This window comes from Thunnus thynnus, chromosome 17 (genome assembly GCF_963924715.1).
Source record: "Thunnus thynnus chromosome 17, fThuThy2.1, whole genome shotgun sequence".
NCBI classification, from domain to species: Eukaryota; Metazoa; Chordata; class Actinopteri; order Scombriformes; family Scombridae; genus Thunnus; species Thunnus thynnus.
In genome coordinates this window covers 4,191,296-4,210,599 of record NC_089533.1, presented here as the reverse complement: position 1 = coordinate 4,210,599, position 19,304 = coordinate 4,191,296, and the positions used below count along the sequence as shown (strand labels likewise).

Here is a 19,304-nt window from a genome sequence, read left to right as displayed (position 1 = left end):
TGGTTTGTCTTTGATGCTCCTGGCTTGACACGGGGAGCTCACCTTGACTGGGTCATTTATTCAGACACACACTAAGTCACCTGGCACTGGGAGGCTGAGAGACAATTACATTTAGCCTTCATGGAGCAATGATGCCAGGGCACCAGAAAACATCTATATTTTAAACTTTCAATGGCCTGTCGCAGCTTGAGTCGTGATCCAAAATTAAATAATTTTCTTTTTTTTGCCTTGGATAGAAAATTAAAATTGGCTCTGCTCTCAGGTGTAATTAATTCTCAGTTAATGTTCCTTCTCAAAGCTAATCAAAACAACAAACAGCTTTTTTTTTCACAGTCAGACATATTTTCCCAAATAGTAAGAGAAAAAGTGAAAAGAAGGCGTGAGAAACATGTAAATGTTACAGAGGCAAGGGCTAGATGGCACTGCCCTTCCCCTTAGCCCTTCTACCCTCCGAACAAACCATCCCAACCTGACCTAGGACGTCTGCAAGTCTCACACCATAAGATGAGTTGCAAACTGCAGTGTGGCGAGTCAGAGCACAGAAAAACCCTGTTAATTGGTCCAGTCTGGCTGGCCCCTGTCAGACGAGGCCTTTCATGGCCTTTTCATGGGTTTCTCCAGGGAGAACTGAGGAGGCTGCCTGTAATGAGGCACCGCACCTGGTTGCAGAGGGGGGAATCAGGAGGGTCACTCGTGGGCAATTAGGAAGAAATAATGAGAGCTTTCTCTTTCTCTCTGTCTCTGTTTCTACCCCCCTTCTCTCCCCCTTCTCCTCTCTTCCTGTTTCCTGTGAGGACGGTGGCTCATCAGGTAACTTTTTAGGGGGGTGATCCCATGAGAGGCAGCTTGAAGCCAAAAGTAGCACTGCGAGAAGAGAGTAATAGCATGGCAGATCTTCGACAAATATGCACAAAAACAGCATTCGCCGCCATGCTGTAGCTCTGTTGACCAATGTTGTGGAAATATTCATGAGAAAGAGGCACATGGAGATGTAAAGAAAGCATTAAACATTGTTACTTGTTGAAGCAGTTGTAGACACTGTACAGTCCATCACATCATCAGTAACAATTATACAAATGTCCAAACACAAACAAAAATACAATCATCTTGTGTTTCTCTTATATCTCAGCTGGCCCTTTCTCTAAAGATTGTGAACCCAAACTAGACAGCTTTATACCTCTTCAGAAGCAAAGCTAAAAACAGTCTGGTCCCTAAATGGACACTTCCACAAACCGTTACACCTTCTTACAAACAAGTATGGTCTCTAAAACAGTAGGCTTACCTGTAGGCAAAGATATCTCTAGCTAACCCTAAAGGTCAGCAAGCAATCCTCAGATAGAAACAGGTTCAAGAGTTCAACTAGTCTAGGAGTAGGATTTCTTCACCAACATGTTTCCCCAAAATGACAATGACATTACATCACATTCAGTTGATAACAAACATTGACTCTTTAGTCATTTGTAATATATATAAAATGATAACCTACTATTCAATTTTCTTTCACACCAACAGTGGCGGCAAGCAGAGTGCAAAACTTGAAAAGACGGTTGTCGAAATATGCTGGACGTGACACCTATCCTGAGAAATATCGAAGTGACACTTGATATGTAATCAAACGAGCTGAATCTGCATAAAACCTTGCTATCATAACAGACATGTTGTGAGTGCCCAAGTGCTAAAATGAGATACTATATCTTAGCTTGTTCAGTTCATTATACAGTTCATTATACAAGGCCAAGATGAGATGCTATATCCAAGCTTGTATACAGTTCATTATACAGAACCAGTTTCTCCATCACTCCTGGGACTCCAGTTTTGATGTAGCTGGTGTTGGCTACTGCAGCTCCTTCCTGGCTGCTCCTGTCTGGAGACAGATTTCCACTTCTTTGACAGAGATTGATGTGCTGCCTGTCCCCCGGCTGTAATAGCACTCAATATCCACTGCACTTAATATCCAAATGGCACCGAATCAAAATCACCACCGGTCGAGGTGAAACACCTCGGCTAAGTGCAGCGCCTTATTTAAATGCACAGAGCCGGTTCTTTTTTTTTTTTTTAGGGTTGGAAAGGTGATCAATAATTTACTTGTAGGTAAATGCCTTATATGTGTGAAATTGTCCACACATCTACAAGAATAATGGAGAAGTATTTGCATTGCAATACAGATGGTTAAGAGTTGTTATTAGCTGAAAAGAGCCATAAGAATTGATTAAATATCTAATTGAAATTGTACAGGGAGGTGAATCCTTTTGTTGTGCATTTACGGCTAAAAGGAATGCGATTATGTTGAGAGAATATATTAGTTTTGCCTGTTTAGATGTAAAAAAAACCCAACAAAAAACAGAATACAGGCCAAAAAGGATCATTCTTCCTTTTGTGCAGCCCTAACATTTAACATTACATCAAACTGTGAGACCCAGAAACTAAAATCGTCATTAAGTCGTACCACTTCCCTCTACTTTAATGATAATTACAGATTCCCTCTCTACAGGCTGCTTTTACTGCTTTAGCATAGTGTTGAAAAAAAACCCTTTTGAATACATTTGTTGTCGAGGAAAACTAAGCCACAGTGGGTTGAAATGTAGCTGTTGCCCTTTTCTGTGGACAGATCAGACATTGAGCTTGAAGGAGAAAAGAGTAGGAGCAGAGTTGTACTGGTGTTTTGCAATTAGTTTTTTTTTTTGTTTTGAAGTAGTACGATAACACTGATGGCATGACAGATTTGGGTTAGGAGCCAGACCTTGTTTTGGATCTTGCTGTTTTTGCCTTTGGAGAAAGGGCCATAAATGTTACAGCAGTAGTGGAAATCCCTGCCTGGTAAAAGCTCCATCTGTGCACATGAGCAGCAGCCGAATGTGTGCGGGGTAGTAAAAAATGAATGAGAGGATTGTGAGATGGCTCAGGGAGTCTGTTATGTTGATAGATAGATAGTTTATTTGTCCTCAAGGAGGAAATTCTTTTCCGCAGTAGGTGCATACATAACACAAACAAGTTAAGACATACAAAGTTATACAGAGTTATACAAAACACAGGATTTACACTTAATTACAGGGTCGCACAGCGGACAAACACATGGGAAAGGGAGGTTACTTATTTAAGGCTCGTATGTCTGTAAGAACAAAGCTAAAACAGGCCTTTCTGTACATGGGTAGTCTATACCTGCAGCCAGAAGGAAAGGAGGGTAAAGTGCTGGTAGAGTGGGCGGTCTGGGTCATGTGTGATTGTGAGTGCTTGATAGAAAATGTAAAGTGCTATAGTCATGGATGTAATGTAGAATGATTGTCTGTCTCCCCTGTTTATTTGCCAGCGTAAGGGCTGTAATGGAGACAAATGCTCGTCTGAGCCTGTGAACCCGCTGCTTTGGCAATCTGACTCCTCGGTATATATGTGGCTGTTCAGGCAGCCTGGACCGAGAGGACTGTGTGAAGGCAGGTAAAAGGTCCTCATGTGACTAACCTGGGTTTTATGCCTTAATGACTCCTTGTTACTCTCATAGTTATTTCCCAATTGCCACCAGCAATTCCACCCTCTGTGTCCATTAGATGCAGCTAACATGGATCAATATGTGATGCAATTTCCCTGGGGAATGAACGAGACTTCTTTAGGGTGGCTGGCCCACTGTCTCCCCCCTCTTTTTTCACTCTCATGCTCATACCTCCCCCACTCTCTCTCTTCCTCCTCGTGTTTTACGTGCCACACTGAGTAAATCTAAGGTTGGTATTGCAAAGACAAAAGGAGATTTTCCTCAATCATTTATCTAAGTGAGGTAAAATTCACCAATGACAGGAAACACTTTGTTGCAGCAGCTAAAACAGAAACCTGTCACCCAGGTCTCTCTAAGGCAGATGAAGAATGAGTCATCACCAGTCCAACACCCACCCAATAGCGAGGCTGGCACTCAGCATGCCAGCAACATCATCTGCCTTACAAGGGATGTTGCCCAGCTATTATCTTTGAACAATGAGACATGGTTTGCTAGTATTCGATTTTGCAAAGGTCAACATCATTTAGCCCCTGGAGTAAAGTGTTGTTTTCATAATGGATATGCCCTAGATTATGCACAGACACAACATAGTCCGTACAGTCTCAGTGCATTAAGCACAGAGAGCAAAAGCACATTAGACAGCAAATGCATACCTTCATTAATAGAACTCTAAAAGTCGCTCCCTTTATTAGTTTTGTGTCATGATATTTTACCGCAAACTGTGTTATTCATTTGGCCGCTAGGAATGTCATTAATAATTAAAGTAATGTTCAGTTGCAGAGGCTGTTAAAAGATGCTTTTCATGTACCTGGACCTCTTTACTTGGTGATATGTCAAGGCTCCACATGTATTGCTGACTTGTGTTTCCATGACAACGTTACTCTAGTTCTAATTTTCAAATATCACAGTCTGGGGACCCGGTTTCGACCATGATGAACATCAAGATAATTAAAAGAAAATACCAGTGTTATTGAGTTTTCATCATTTTCAGGACTACTTTAATCCAATGTCTAATGTTAACCCTTGACATGCTTCCTGAAACCTGGAAAAAGTCAACAGCTCTTCTGGGAATAAACCTGAAGTTTTCTTTGCTCTATCTTAAATAGTTTAATACTGGTCGACAAATACAGTATTATCTTTAAAACATCAGTGACCCAAAGCGCAACCTTTCCTACCATAACTGACCCTGCTACTTTTCCCAAAACCCGTAAACTTTATGTGCATATTTCAGCGCCCTCAACTGCTCAGACAAGTACAAAGAACTGCGGGGACAAAGAACCTCTGCACCCTTCACGCAGGAGGATGTATGCTGTCAACTGAAAACATGCAAACTAGGCAAGGCCCCAAGTCCCAGTGGAATTCAGCCAATGGTGATGGCAGTCGGTGGCATAAAGCTCTTCTTTGAATCTTACAGAACTACAGGAGTACCTATATCTTTTTGGGGAACATTGACCATTGTATCTCTGCCCCACCACTACACAATGTTGTTTACTTACAAAAGCCATCTTTTGAAGAAACTTTTCCATCGCAATTTCCTCCCAATCCTCATTTACTGGGTACATGGTTTTTCCACAAACAGTACACAAGTATGGCCTTGTTCAGACAAACATAAGCCCCCTTATTCTATGAGGCCACTACATTGATGCAGTGGGGATGCACATGCAAAGGACTCCAGCAAAAACATGCAGGTCATTTGGAGAATAAATAAATAAATACAATCACCATCCGGCAATGCACTATGTGGGTTCTTCAAATTGGGCATTCTGGGTATACTACTGTATATTGGCATATAAGGTGAAGAGAGTAACTCTACTGTTTACTTTGTAATCATTGCAAAGAAGGATAAATCGATTGTGACTGTGATAACTTTCAATTACGAGCTGTAGAATCCAGTGTTTTGGCATCTGATAAGCCTTCAAACTCATTGATTTACTTCTCAGTCTAGTCTTCCTGCATTGTATTTCCTCATCTCATTGGTACTTTAAACGGGTTCTCAACCCAATTTGTATTGCACTCCTATAAAATGTTCTGACTCGCAATGGGCAGTTTTTAAAAAATATCAAAATTAATACAGCAGACCCAGAGATATTGTCTGTTTTTATTCCATGTGTTCATCTTCCTCGTCAAAAATCTTTGCCTACTTTAACCGCAGTGCTGCAAGATTCAGGTATGTTATGCTAGTAGCGGCTAATGTAGCCTTGAGCCATTAACCTCGAGCAGAGATGAGGAGCGGGCTACAAAGAACTTGTAGTTCTTCAGCCCCAACAGACACTGACTCAAACACTGGAGGCAATTTATCAGATTATCAGATTTCACAGAGCTCCCTCTGGAGCCATAAAAGGTTTTATACAACTTTTTCACATGCAGTATGAAGAAGTAAGCCTACTCCTCAAGACCTTTAAACAGACTTTAATGTGTAAAATTGATGGAGTTCCCCTTTAAGCAACACACCCGCACCTACGTAGCCCGTTGTTTTATGCAGTGCTTTTTAAAAAAACACAAAAAACACAAACGTACATTCGTAGTTTTCTCTGCAAAGTTAACATAATTTTAAACAATCATTCCTGATTTCCTTTTTAAAGTTACACTTGGTCTGGTGTCGTGTAAACTCATTGATTCATTCAGTTTGTCCGGTAGAGGCTTTGTAATGATGGGAAATATGGAGTGCTCCATTTGAATGTTCCCTCGCGGAGGTAGTTTGCAGCTTTTCTCAAGGTTAATTGTTTCATGACAACAGATTGTAAATGCAAAACGCAATGTTTACAAGGCAATGGACCACATTTTTTCTCCAGTCCTCACTGTCACGGGTCAGTGATTTTCTGTGGGCTTTAGGTTTTGTAGTTAGCGCCCTGTAGCAGTTGAAAGATGTGCATGGTGCAGTGGGTGATCAGAAAGTCTGAAATTGGCCCAGAGAGAGCACCGCGTCAGAAAAAGACCACAACATTGAAGAAAAAGAAATGGAAAATGCCTTCCCCTGCTGAGTGAATGAATACATGAGTTTCTCTGTGAACTTTCGGTCGTACTGCTTGAATCACAACATCAGCAAAAAGTACTCTTAACAGTCTACAGGTTTCTAAAGGGTATAATAAAACAGGAAGGGTTATTTATTTCAAAATGCATAGGTTATAGTGAGGTATTCATAAGAAATATCAGTGTGAAAGCAGAAGGAGAAAAACGTTAACATCTTCACTTGTCCCATTGTTAAATTTGTCCGCAGGGAGATATTTCTGTCACCCTTTCTATGTTGATTCAAAAGGATGTCGGAAAGAGACTCCCCCCATGTCTTTAATCAACACACAATGTTATCATCCGCCGGTCCTGGCCCAGCATTTGTTTCTGTGACTGCTTCACGACTGTGCTGTGGCAACTGAATGGCACCATTTCTGAGATGAAAGAGCAGTGGTGCAAATGTCGTAAAAACAGCAGAAAAGACGAGGCAGACAAAGAGAGAGAGAATGAAAGGGAGGAGACAAAAAGGTTCAGGATCTGAAGGAGAGACATCAGTATGTGTGGGCAGTGTTAAATAATTTACTCCTTCCTGATCAGACCCTGTTTAATTAGCCCATGTTCCTCCGATTTAATCAGGCCCTCTTGGTTGGGGTGTTGGGCTATGAACTGTGAGGGGCAAGGAAGCATCATATGTTCGCCTGCTGTGTGATCACAGCGGGGCCTCAGGTAGAGGACACGGGGACACGTCCTGCCGGCTGACTACAGTTATTGCTAACAACGCTAACAGGGCACAGCAGCAGACCCCAGTGACTCCTATAGGCCTGCTAACAGGCTGGCTTCACTTAACCAGAGTTGGCCTTCTAATTACGCTCCTCTAAACATGTTATACAATTATCTTTGTAGTGATTGTGCACAGATGTGCATTGGTCAGGCGTCAGACCCAGAGTTATCCTTCTGTCCCTTTTCTTGGGATTAGTGGCAGCATATTTTGAACTTGGATCTTTCTGGAAATGATGGCAGAGAAGTCGGGGTGCATCTAAGTATTGTGTTGCCCAAGGCTAGTTTAGAGAAACTGTGAGCTGCTAGAGGATCCAATTACACCCCTATCCCCAGTAAAAAAAAAAAAAAATTGTCTGAAATCACACCTGATGGCCCACTAGCTTACCATCTAGTGGCTTGAAAGCCACTAGATGGTAGTATGGAAGTCTTTGTACAAATCAATTTTCTGAAAAAGGGGTCATGATACAAAAAGAAAGGTTGGACAAAAGTCCAGGTGACCATCTGTGTCCTTTGGTAAAAGACCATGTTCTCTTTTTTACCACAAAGTGAAGAAATTGACTCGTTTTTTTTTTTTTCACACTGTAGGATAGACACGAATCTGCCGGTGGAGGACATTGAATTTGTATTAAGCTGCACTCCCACGACGTGCAGCCTGTGCTGAGGTACACACTTTGGTTTGTGACATGCAGAGAAGGGGGAAAAGAGACGACGACAAGGAAGAGGAAGAAGCAAGGGGGAACAGAAGTGTAGAGTCCCGCTGAGGTAATTTGCCTTGGGTCTTATAGAGTTTACTCGCACTGCTGGCGGAGTCATATGCAGGCTGATACGGGAAAAAGAGAAGATGTGGGAACAGCATGAGAAGCCAGCAGAATCACAAGTGTTGTGGCTTTACCTCATAGCTTCAGAGAAAATAAGAAAGAGCGAGACGGAGGGGAAGGCTGGGAGTAGAGTAAGGTTTAACTAATACTCAAACAAAGGTAACAGAGCATGTGCGCACAGGCACATGCGCGCACACTGTCATCATCAATGCGTCTGGGAAAACTAAGGCCAATTTTCATGGGAGCGTAGCAGTTTTGAGCACACATAAGCACCTGTGACACCTTTGGCAGTGCCAAGAGCCCACACATCAGCTGGCATTGACAGCATGGCTGGCACATGCCTGAGGAGCTGGAAACTTCCCCTCTGTAATTGCATCCCATGTCAACCTGTGACAAGTCAAGCTCAACCAGCACGGGAGCTCACTAATCATTGGCCAGACCTCCTCCACCTCTTTTACCCTCTTGTTCCCCACCTACCCCTCGCTTTCACCCCGCTCAACACACTCCCACTCAAGCTATCTGGCTCCCGTCTTTGTTTCTGTATCTGTTGGAGTAGCACCCCCGAGCAAGCCATTACATCTTTAACTCAGCACCTGATGCCATCAGCATGACTCAACAGTCAAAGCAGCTCTGTCTCATTAGTCCTCTTTTTTTTTTTTTTTTTTTTTAAAAAAAAAAAGAAAAATCTGTTAATTTAGACATTTTCCATTTATTCCATCTGTTATTCTCACTGACACATTTTACTCGTTTTATGTTAATTGCAAAAGTATTTGTTAAAATGGGTGCCGTGATGAAAATATAATAGTCTACTCCTGCCGAACTGCTGGCTGGAGCTTTTTCACACCTCCCGTGAAAAGTCGGAGTGATTCTGATACAGTTGGTTACCAGACACATTCTAGCAGTGTACTTTTGTGATTTAAGACGAGGAGGCGATTCGTAACAAGTTTATATGCGTGACAGCAAGTTTGTACAAGTCTGTGCAGCGGAAAGTCCTTTTGATCTTTGATAAGAGATATCAATGTGTGTGTGTGTGTGTGTGACCACATCTCTGATCTTTGGGTGAGTGGTGTGTGTGTGTGTGTGTGTGTGTGTGTGTGTGAGTGAGTTAGAAAGAGAATGACATGGTGCTAGTGCCTCCTGCCTCCTACAGATTGAGGTGAGAGCAGCCAGGTGGGGCCCGGTCATGTCTGTGTGCCACAGTAACTGGATGTGATGGGTGGCCTCTGGGGATCTCTGCCTTAGAAGTGCTAAACGAGCGAAGCAGAGCAATCACACTGTTCCTGTGTCTGTATACCTCTGTGTGTGTGTGTGTGTGTGTGTGTGTGTCGCAAGCCCACACACACCTATATATGATAGTCAGTTTGCTTTCCTGTTGCTACCGGCTCTGTGTAGGTATGTGTGTTTGCTATAAAGGACACTGCATTTATCCCTGGACTAAATATAAGCTCCACGAGGTGGATAATAAGATAAAAAAAAAAGCCTTTAAAGTATTAAATGTTGCCAGGTAACAAGCCTTTTAAATAACAAATGCACAAACATGGCCGCTGCTTCAGGTCAGTGCGGTGATGCTAAGTGCTGCAGACGGTTCACATGCGGTGCAGCTGTAGCGCTGCTCCAATAGCAGGACTCCAGGCACAAGGGTGGTGACAAGACACTAGTTACAGTTTAGAGATTGTGACCCCACCCTCCTCTATGCACCTCCACCCCCATGTCTCAATGTGATTGTTAGCCTGAAGCCCCTGAAAGGGCAAAGCACCCCCATCCACCCGTTCATTAAACAAATGGAATTGACTTAATTCAATTAAGGAGTAAAAATGTTCCTCCCGTGAGAGGAGGTGGTGTTTGTGTACATTCTGCGTTTTGCAGCCATGTGTGTCCCCCGTGCGTGCTCGCACATACATTACACATGCAACCTGCAAAATGAGCTCTCATGCATATGAAAACAAAACAAATGAGCGTGTGTCACGGGTTGCGTTCTTGCCGGGGGGGCCGACCGAGGCCCCAAGTGGTGACACTACAGAGGCCTCCGGTAGCACCGGGGCCCCCGCGGCAGCTCCGCCCACTCCCTTGTGCGCCGCCCGAGCCGAGGTGAATGCCAAGGAGTCTCCGAGCCACTCCATCAAGCAACCCCCCCCACCCCCCCACCCCAGGGGAACACCAGCCAATGAATTACAGATTAGATCATTGTTACAGGATCATAACAGTGATCTAATTGCCAATTTCTCTTTTTAATTGAATTTGGTGGAGTGAAGAGGACGGAGATAGGATTCCTGGGACTTTGTGTGGAGCTGATTGGAGTCAGTCCGCTGTTGACCGGGCACGACGGTTAATGAGGGAAAAAATATCGGAGCCTGACATTCGGCTGCAAACTGGGCGTTGCCTGCAGAAACGTCAGGCCTAATATCCTTGACAGTGCTTCTTGTTCTGACTGAATCTGGTTTTGGGGACGTTTAGGGTGTTGGCCAACTGGAATTAGTTGCATTTTATTGACTGCATTATGAATCTCAGTTAAAGAAAATCAGTGTAACTGGGTCACACCCCGTCGCTTGTTGATAATCTTGATTTTCTTTTTCTAATTATATGTTTTTCTTCAATTTTCTACATGAATATAACAGTCATTTCCTTGTCTTTTTGTTTCCCTGCTGCTCTCTGACCTGGGACGAGTTAATTGCAGTTTGTCTGTGTGTCTCTCCGTGCCCCCACCTCCAAAAACTCTCCATCCTCAGTCTGACCATAAATGAGCTCCACAGTGTTGTCTGATTATAGCTTGGTTAAATTAGATGAGATAAGTTAGCCCACATCTTCTCCACAGCCTTTGCTTGAGAGCTGACAAGCCCAATACATCTGCCATGGCTATGGTAATTGAGATGGGGAGGGGAAGGGTGTGTGTGTGTGTGTGTGTGTGGATGAGGGGGGGGGTTGCTGGTAGTGAGATGTGGAGGAGTGGTTTGTGTGTATGTGTGTGTGTGTGTAGAGGCGTGTGAATAGGAGGGGGAGCTTCCCTCTGTCTCTTGTTCCTCAGTACCTGTCATTGATGAGGAGCCAAGGAGAAGCTTCAGCTTGAAGCTGTCATCGGCCCTCTGAATCTGTCTGCCTCACTCTATCATCCCTCCCTCCTCCTTCCTCAATCTCTCTCTCTTTCTCTCTCTGTTTCGCTCTCTCTCTCTCTCTCTCTCTCTCTCTCTCTCTCTCTCTCTGTGATGTGGATGCAGAGTGTGTGAGTCGTGAGCCAGCCGGCGAGCGCGTGTGTGCGCCGTAGGAATCCGCGCGACCGACTCTTGAGGCGTTTAATTCAGAGACGCCTGCAGACCGACTGGGGTGCAGGCAGCCGACCGCCCTGACACCGCCGAGACCAACGCTCCCTCTCCCGGATTGACAGGCCAATCGCAGGCCACCGCTCGCTCTCCCTCCACAACACACGCTCTCTCTCTCTCTCTCTCTCTCTCTCTCACTCACACTCCCTCCTCCTCCTCCTCCTCTTCTTTCTCTCTCTCTCTCTCACTCTGGGTTTCATTCCTTTGCGTTGTATCCGTACATCCCTCCTCCTTCTCCTCCTCCTCCTCCTCCTCCTCCTCCTCATCCTCCTCCTCCTCCTCACACCTTTTGGTCAGAAGAGGAAGAGGAAGCCTAGCCCAGGGAGAGAGACGCTTAGAGGATGAAACTCTGACACGCCGACAGACCACAGGGAAACAAGAGCACAACTGTGAGTACAGCAGTCCTTTCACCTCTCACTCAGGCTTAAAGCTGTCACACACACCTCGTCTCTCACACACACACACACACACACACACACACACACACACACGCACACGTGTCCGGCACATTTACTTCAAACACACACAGTGACTTGACTCTACTCACTATCCATCTAATGCTCAAGTGTCTTTGTCTTTTTGCACACCAAATAACAGCCAGAGAAGTGCAGTATTTTTATTTTTTTGGTAACATGTGCAGAGTGTTTTTCTCATGTGTGTGCTGTTAGCTTGAATGTATTGAATGCAATGTACAGGATGCAAACAAAAACAAATCCACCGAGAGTGTTTATCACATACTTTGCATTATCTTTGTGTGGCATTTTCCCTCACTTTTAATGCTTTTTTTTGTGTGCCAAAAGTCAACAATGCATTTTCATGTGTCTTTGTTTGAATCAGATGAAAAATCACCCCAGCAATATGCAAGGTCAACTGAATAATTCACACACACTCCACCTCATGTTGTGAGCTTCTTTTTTGTCTTTTTTTTTTATGCAGTTCTCCTGTTTTTATTGGCAATATAAGCTTGCTGGATCACCACATGAGGGAAGCGTCCCCGTCCTTATCTCCCATCTTAAACGTATAAGCCACTATAAGCCAATAGATGCCTGCGGGGTGAAAAAAAAAGGGGGCGTACTTTCTTCCCAACGGCACAAGAATCCCAAGCAATCCCCACTGCTTATTGTTTAGCGCTCAGCCGAGGGAGGTCTGCATGCCGGGGTCTGATCTGTGCTGTTTGCGCCACACTATTTTTTGATTATGTTCCTTGGTTCATCTCTCTGGCTGAGGCGATTTCCTATTTCCTTCTCCCATTTCGAGAGCGGGGAGTATAATATGTTAGTGGCTCACACGCGGGGAAGTGCAGACAGTGGATCTGTACAGAGGACACAGATTGCATTTCCCCTGGAGAATGCGCTCTCGCTGTATTAAAGGCACTAGAGGGCTGCTCGGCACTTGTCATCAGCTCCGCCGGTAATGCCGGCGATGGGGGGGAGAAAGTAGACGTGGTGTTTACGGCCACTCTCTCATTTAAAGAGCTCCCATTGGCCCCTAATGCCACAGCTGCATCGCACACTGGCCTGTTTCAATCCAGGTTATATTACATTTGCGAGGCCCAGGATATTGTGTGGTGCATCACTTTTTTTGCTTTGACAATCTGATGAGCAAATGTGGGGAAAATGAAAAGATATATGTGTTTAACATCCTACAATATATTAGATTTGTTGTCGGACTATAAACTCCTGGAGTGAGAACTACTGTATTTGCATTTTTATGACGCAGTTGAACACAAATCACGTGCGAGACAGCGTGTTTTAAATTGAATTCACATCACTCCTCGTTTTGTAGTTCTATTTCTTTGTTGTTCATGAGTTTTTCTATGTTTATTCATATAGGTGATATCTTTTATGTTTCCCCACGTCGCTGAATCTAAACGAGGGATTGATTTGATTCACTGTTTGAAATGTGAAGTGACACATCAGTGGCTCTTGAGGCCCAACAAGCCTCTAGTTTTGCTCGTGTGTCAGCAAAAGTGAATGAAAAGCCTGAGACTCCACTTCCTCCTTTATAACACACACACACACACACATGTTAAATCAAGGTAACCAAGACAATTATCTATCCGTTTCTCTTGTGCGTTTGGCCCCCTTTTTTCCCCTCATGCAATGATGACTAGAAAAGGCGAGCTGATTCAGATTTAGTCCTACATACATCACCTATAACCACCATCAAAGTTCTGATATTCGCAGCACAAGAAGATTACAAAAGCTACATCACAAAAAGTAATTTAAACTCTCTCAATTAAGGCAACTTTCATTTTGGATTTGCCTGTGGCTTTCATAGAAAATTCATGTAATTTAAATGCGGAGAGTCTGTCTGCTCCTGACTCGGTCAGTGACCGTCGATTTGAATTTATTTTTCACGTTGTATATTTCAGGGTAGAGTTAATAGCCTTTTATGCAAGGAAACATTTAATTGCATATATCTTTCATAGCAAAGCATTTACCCCAGAGGTGCTTTTAATGTAAGTCTGTGATCTTTGTTATTAAGTTATTAAACCGCTCGCGAAGGTGAGATAAGTTAGTCATCCCATATTTATTACTATTTGCTCGTGTACGTGCGCTTATCGATTAGTTTGGTTGGTAACCAGTCCTGATCATCAATACAGATCCTTACAAGGCCAGGGCCCGGATAGTCTTTCCACTCTCCCTGAAGGCTCAATTACACAGCATGCACAAGGAAATGTGGGGATGGAGATCAGCTTCTGACAAGGTCAAATTATATATGTCAGCTTCAAATCATTTTTGTGAGGTATTCAGCCATGTCTGAATGTATAAAGAAAGACACATTCGGGGGGGAGTCAATAAATTTTGAATGCTAGAGGTCTTTAAATATTCAGATACTTTGCTGATTAAATTATGTCGACTGGAAGAAATGGTTTTGAGCTCCTCCTGGGTGTTTTCATTTATTTTCTCAAAATCTCCACCTAACTTTGGGGGTATTGGATGCCAGTAATTGCACATCTTTAATAAATGAGTGATGGAATTCACTAATTTGCCGCCAACTTGTTACCATTTAAATGATGTTGATTACAATTGCAAACCCCATCATATGTTTTCTCCAGTCTTGACACGAATGTAGTGCTTTACTTTGTGTTGCCGAGTAGTAAAGCTGATGCTGTAATTGGTGCTTTGTTGGGGCTGTTTGCTCTGGTTGGCATTCTTAGACAATGGAGTACACAGCCTATTCAAAAACTCATGAATACCACAATTCTATGATGAAGGACACGTGTAGCAAATACTGAAGATACTTTTTTTTTTTTTTTTTCCCTGTTGGTGGAAAGCCAATAAGCAGAATTGATTTGTTGAGTGAGCCTGGGAAGGATAGCTTCTCCTCAAAAAACCGTTGTGAGAAAGATGGTAATTGCAGGGCAAAGTGCTGCTGAACAAAAAAAATACAGGAGGATTACCATATGACTCCAGTTGCAAGGGGGGGGGGTTTGGAAGATGTTCATATTTACATGTAACAAAAAAACCTTATTTTCAACTCACAAAATTCCTTCTGCAACGTTAAGGGTCAGTTCACAACACATTTTCTTATTCACCTCTAGTAGTATCTATCCATGTAGACGGTTTTGATTCTATTTGTCTGGTTTTTAGATATCTGCCTCCAGTCCAATACGATGGAGGTGAATGGAATTTAGTTTGTGGAGCTCAAAACATTGAAGAGAGCCCAACAATGTGTCTTAAAAGATATTTTGTGGTTACTTCTACTGTAGAAACAGTCAGACCAAGCCATAGATTAATCACCTGGTCTGTGAAATGTAAGCAAATTACAAAAAAATACACATCACATGTTTCCAGAGTCCATGCTGATGTCTTCAAATGTCTTGTTTTGTCCAACAGTTATAAACTCAAAGATATATTCAGTTTTTCTATCATCAAAGACTAAGGAAAGCAGAAAATATTCACATTTGAAAAGCTTAGACCACTGAATCAACATTTACTTGTTTATCAAAATTGTTGGCAATTCATTTTTCTGATGATCAATTAATCCTTTCAGCTCTTCATGTAAAACTGGTGAAGTCTGTTGATCATCCATAATAAATAGGACTTTTTTTTTTTCTGAAAAGAAACACATTTCTCGACGTTGTAAGCACCGCAAATTAAATTCCATTAACCTCCACCATTTTTATGTGGAGGCAAAAAAAAAAAAATCTCAGAGACAGACAGAAGCAGAAAAACCTATCTGCATGGGGAGAAACTCCACCAACCCAACTGGTAAGGAGGAAAAATGTCCTTTTCTAAATTGACTGTAGCTAAATTGTTTATTTAGTCTCATGTTAATAGAAAGTTTACAGCAGCCCTGCGTGGGCTTTTTTCGCCACTCAGTCGCCATTTAATCAGTCTGTACCCCCAGCGTTAACCTTCATTACCTCTCTGTGTCATTCTCTGCAGGGTCATGCAAAGTATCATCAAATATGTATGATATTAATAACTGCCTTTAGGAAGGAAAAAAAAAAGAACATAAATAAATCTGCTCTCTGCAAAGCACACGATTAAGAAGTCCATTCCATTTAATAAATGGGTGAAGGAGAAATAAAAGGGCAGTCCTGGGAGCAAAGAAGGGGGGCAAGACGTAAGAAAAACCAGTGACTAAAGATGGAGATGGTGTGTTGTAGGGGCAGCAGACGGCTTTTGTTTTACAGTTGGATGTTTCTTCTGTAAAAAATTTGTGCATTATTCGGTTTGCAATTGTTCTTTCTGAGAGCTAATGCGAGCCTGAGAGAAATCGTTGTTGTGGATGGCTTGAGCATCCGCGGTCCCCCAGGGGGGGCCTCCTACATCGACAGACTCCAAATAGACAAACATGCAGACACCCACACACATGCGCACACATATGTACGCTGAGCTGTTTAGCATGGAAACCGATTGAGGCAGGGCCCAACATTAATTATCTGTTTTCCAGCCGAGGTCTGGTGACAGTGATTAGAGTGAGGGGGTTTTTTTGGAGAGTGGTGCACACGCGGCCCTAATGAGGAAAACTGGCCTCTCTATAGAGCTCTCCAGGCACACTTGATCTGCTCTGTGGCTCTGCAAGTGTATGTGTGTGTGCGCACAAGTGTGTGGGTGTGACTGTTGCTCCTCCAGGCTCGCTGCTGGGAGAGAGACACTCTGAAATCTGAGGTTTTAAAAGCTGATGTAAGGGTTGAGACACTCCCAAAGCAAAAGAGGTTGTTTACATAATTGCTGTTTAATTGTGTCTTATTGTGATGATTAATGTTTGGTTTACTGGTCGAAGCCCTTTTGGCTTTGGTGCTAGCTAAAGCCTCAGCTACTTAGAAATAATGTGATTCTGCGAGCAGTCTGTATCCCGGGGAGTCTGTTTGGAAAAAGAGGCAAGCTGCTTTCTTTGCGAGAGAATTATAAATGGCTGTGTCCAAACTTTGGCAGCGCTGAGCCAAAAATACTCTGCACAGTATGGAACAGCAGTGAATCTTGTGTTCATCTCAAAACAAAGGCATGATTTTCTAGAGGCTGTGAGAGAAACGACTTGAACGAGGTTAGAGATTTAAAATTCAGAGTCAAATGCTCACAAGGTTCAGGATACTTTGACCTAAATATGCTCTGATACGCTGCAGGGTTTTATATGTAAAACATTGTTTTATCTGAACATGGAAGAATTCAAAATGCACAGACATTCTCAGCAGCAGGGAGCAGCAGATTGCATGGCTGGAAATGGTAGTTTTCTTTCAGCAGAAGCACTGGTCCAGCACATCAGCTCTCCAGTATCGTTGACCAAATCACATTTGTGAAAATGCCAATGTTGGTGTGCACCTGACTGATAGATTTCTGCCCGCACCAGGTTGGCTTTAGGCAAAGGCCTGCACGTCATTTTCCACACCATTTGTCCCAAAGTCGATTACTTTGCCTCTGTAGCTATGGCTGCCTTTGAATTGAACCACACATTTAGCTCGCGAGCTGCCAATAAAGTCAGAGAGCCCGGCTTCCATCAGTGTAATGATATTTCAGCCTCAGTATTAGTTCAGCACTGTTCTCCGCAGCGTTTCTGCTCAATTAAAGATGGTCTGTATTTAAATATGTAGAAAATCAAAACGCCAACCCGGCCCGTGTGCATTCACATATGCTGTCGAACGGTTGAATGATGAAGTTTGAAATGGACTTTTTAAGCAGCCAAACGCTCCGGTTTGAATAAGGGGAACTGTTCATTTGTGGCTGTGAAATTTTCCTTTAACGTTATTGATGTAGATTAACTTTTAAAAAGGTAAGTAAGTGAAATGTGAAATAATTCATCAAGAGTCAGCCATGTAAGAAATGTGATTTTCACTGGCAGAAAGACCTCATAGACCATTACCCCAAACAGAGGAAGTAGATTAAGGGCGGGGCTCCTCCCCCCTCTCCCTCTCCCCCCGCCTCCCCCCCTTTTCTTTCTTACTCTCAGACCCAAAAGTATGAATAGCACATTTCCAGCTAAATTGCCAAGCAGAGTGGAGAAAATAAATTTCAGCTAGTGTCAGCCCTGTGCGCTCCTGGTTTGGAACTTCCGTTGTCCTTCCCTTTCCCCGGCCACTTCGGCTTTATTTAGCGGGAGCTGTCATCTCCCATAATTCCCTGGGGAGGAGGCGTCCGTCAGAGCTGCCAGCTCCCCCTGTGCGGAGCACCTGTAACAGGGGAGCGAAGTGACAGTTGTGCTGGGACGGTCCCATCAAACACACACACATACACACACACACACACAGACACACACACACACACACACGCAGAAGATTGCTTGCTCTGAGATCTTTGTAAGTTTCTTAACGGAGTCACAGCTTTCCCCCCTGGTTGTTGAAAAGTCAATGCATCATAAGAAATTTTAACATAAGTAGTTGAAAAGCATTTTCCTAGTAAATAAACATTAGACTGAGAGTTTCTTTCTCTTGGTGCCTCAATCACAGTGTTATGTCAGCGCCTGTCAGTACTTTTAATAAATGACCATAGTGCACACAAGTTCATGCTATCTGTCAATTGTCATTCGCCACAGACTAATTGTTTTATTATTATATTTATAAATGTCGCTTAAAAATGCTCGTGAGGTGGAAAGAGAGGAGAAGTCTTTTTTTTCTCCCCCTTTTTTTTTTTTTATCTGATTCAGCTGTCAGAACACATGCTCCATCATCTGCGCTCCAGGAAATTAGAAAGGAGAAACGTTTGACAGCACAATTTCACAAAACACCGTCACGCCATCATTTCATTTTCTCTGAACCATTTTTTTCTCATTTATTTATTTCATTATTGTCTTTTGAAAAACAAACAGAGCGATAACAGTGGTTCCTTTTGCAGGTAATTTATCCTTCTTGCAGTGTGTGAGGCTTTACTCTCACATTCCTAAAGCTTTAACACCCCGGCTGATTAACCGTGCGTGATGTCACCAAATGAAAAGTAGAGGGTCATATGTAGAAGATGACTTGATGATGATGACTTGACTTGAAGATGTAGAGGGAGGGAGGACAAGGGGGGGGGGGGGGGGGGGGGGGGGGGTAGGGTTAGGTGGAAGTGGCGAAGGTGGATGAGTTTAAATACTCTGGGTCAACTGTTCGATGTAACGGGCGGCGGGGAAGAGAGGTGAAGAAGAGAGAGAGTGCAGGCGGTGTGGAGTGGATGGAGAAGAGTGTCAGGAATGATCTGCGACACAAGGGTACCAGCAAGAGTGAAAGGGAAGGTTTACAAGAGGGTAGTGAGACTGGCTATGTTGTAAGGTTTGGAGGCGGTGGCACCGACAAAAAGACAGGAGGCGGAGCTGGAGGTGAAGATGCTAAGATTTTTGATGGGAGTGTCGAGGTTGGACAGCTCAGGTTGGACGGTTTGGAGACAAAGCGAAAGAGACGAGACTAAGATGGTTTGGACATGTTTGGAGGAGAGATACTGGTTATATTGGGGGAAGGATGCTGAATATGGAGCTGCCAGGCAAGAGGAAACGAAGAAGGCCAAAGAGAAGGTTTATAGATATGGTGAGGGAATA

At 43.3% G+C, this 19,304-nt stretch overlaps 1 protein-coding gene across 4 annotated transcripts in view; it reads left to right on the top strand.

The window, feature by feature from the left end:
• LOC137200873 (RNA binding protein fox-1 homolog 3-like) overlaps nt 1–19,304 on the top strand; it is a 505,114-nt gene that overhangs the window by 103,406 nt on the left and 382,404 nt on the right. For all 4 annotated transcript variants that reach the window (XM_067615568.1, XM_067615564.1, XM_067615569.1 and 1 more), the window contains exon 3: nt 7,799–7,975. The gene's annotated coding sequence lies outside the window, so the exon portion shown is untranslated. The remainder of the gene's footprint in view (nt 1–7,798; nt 7,976–19,304) is intronic.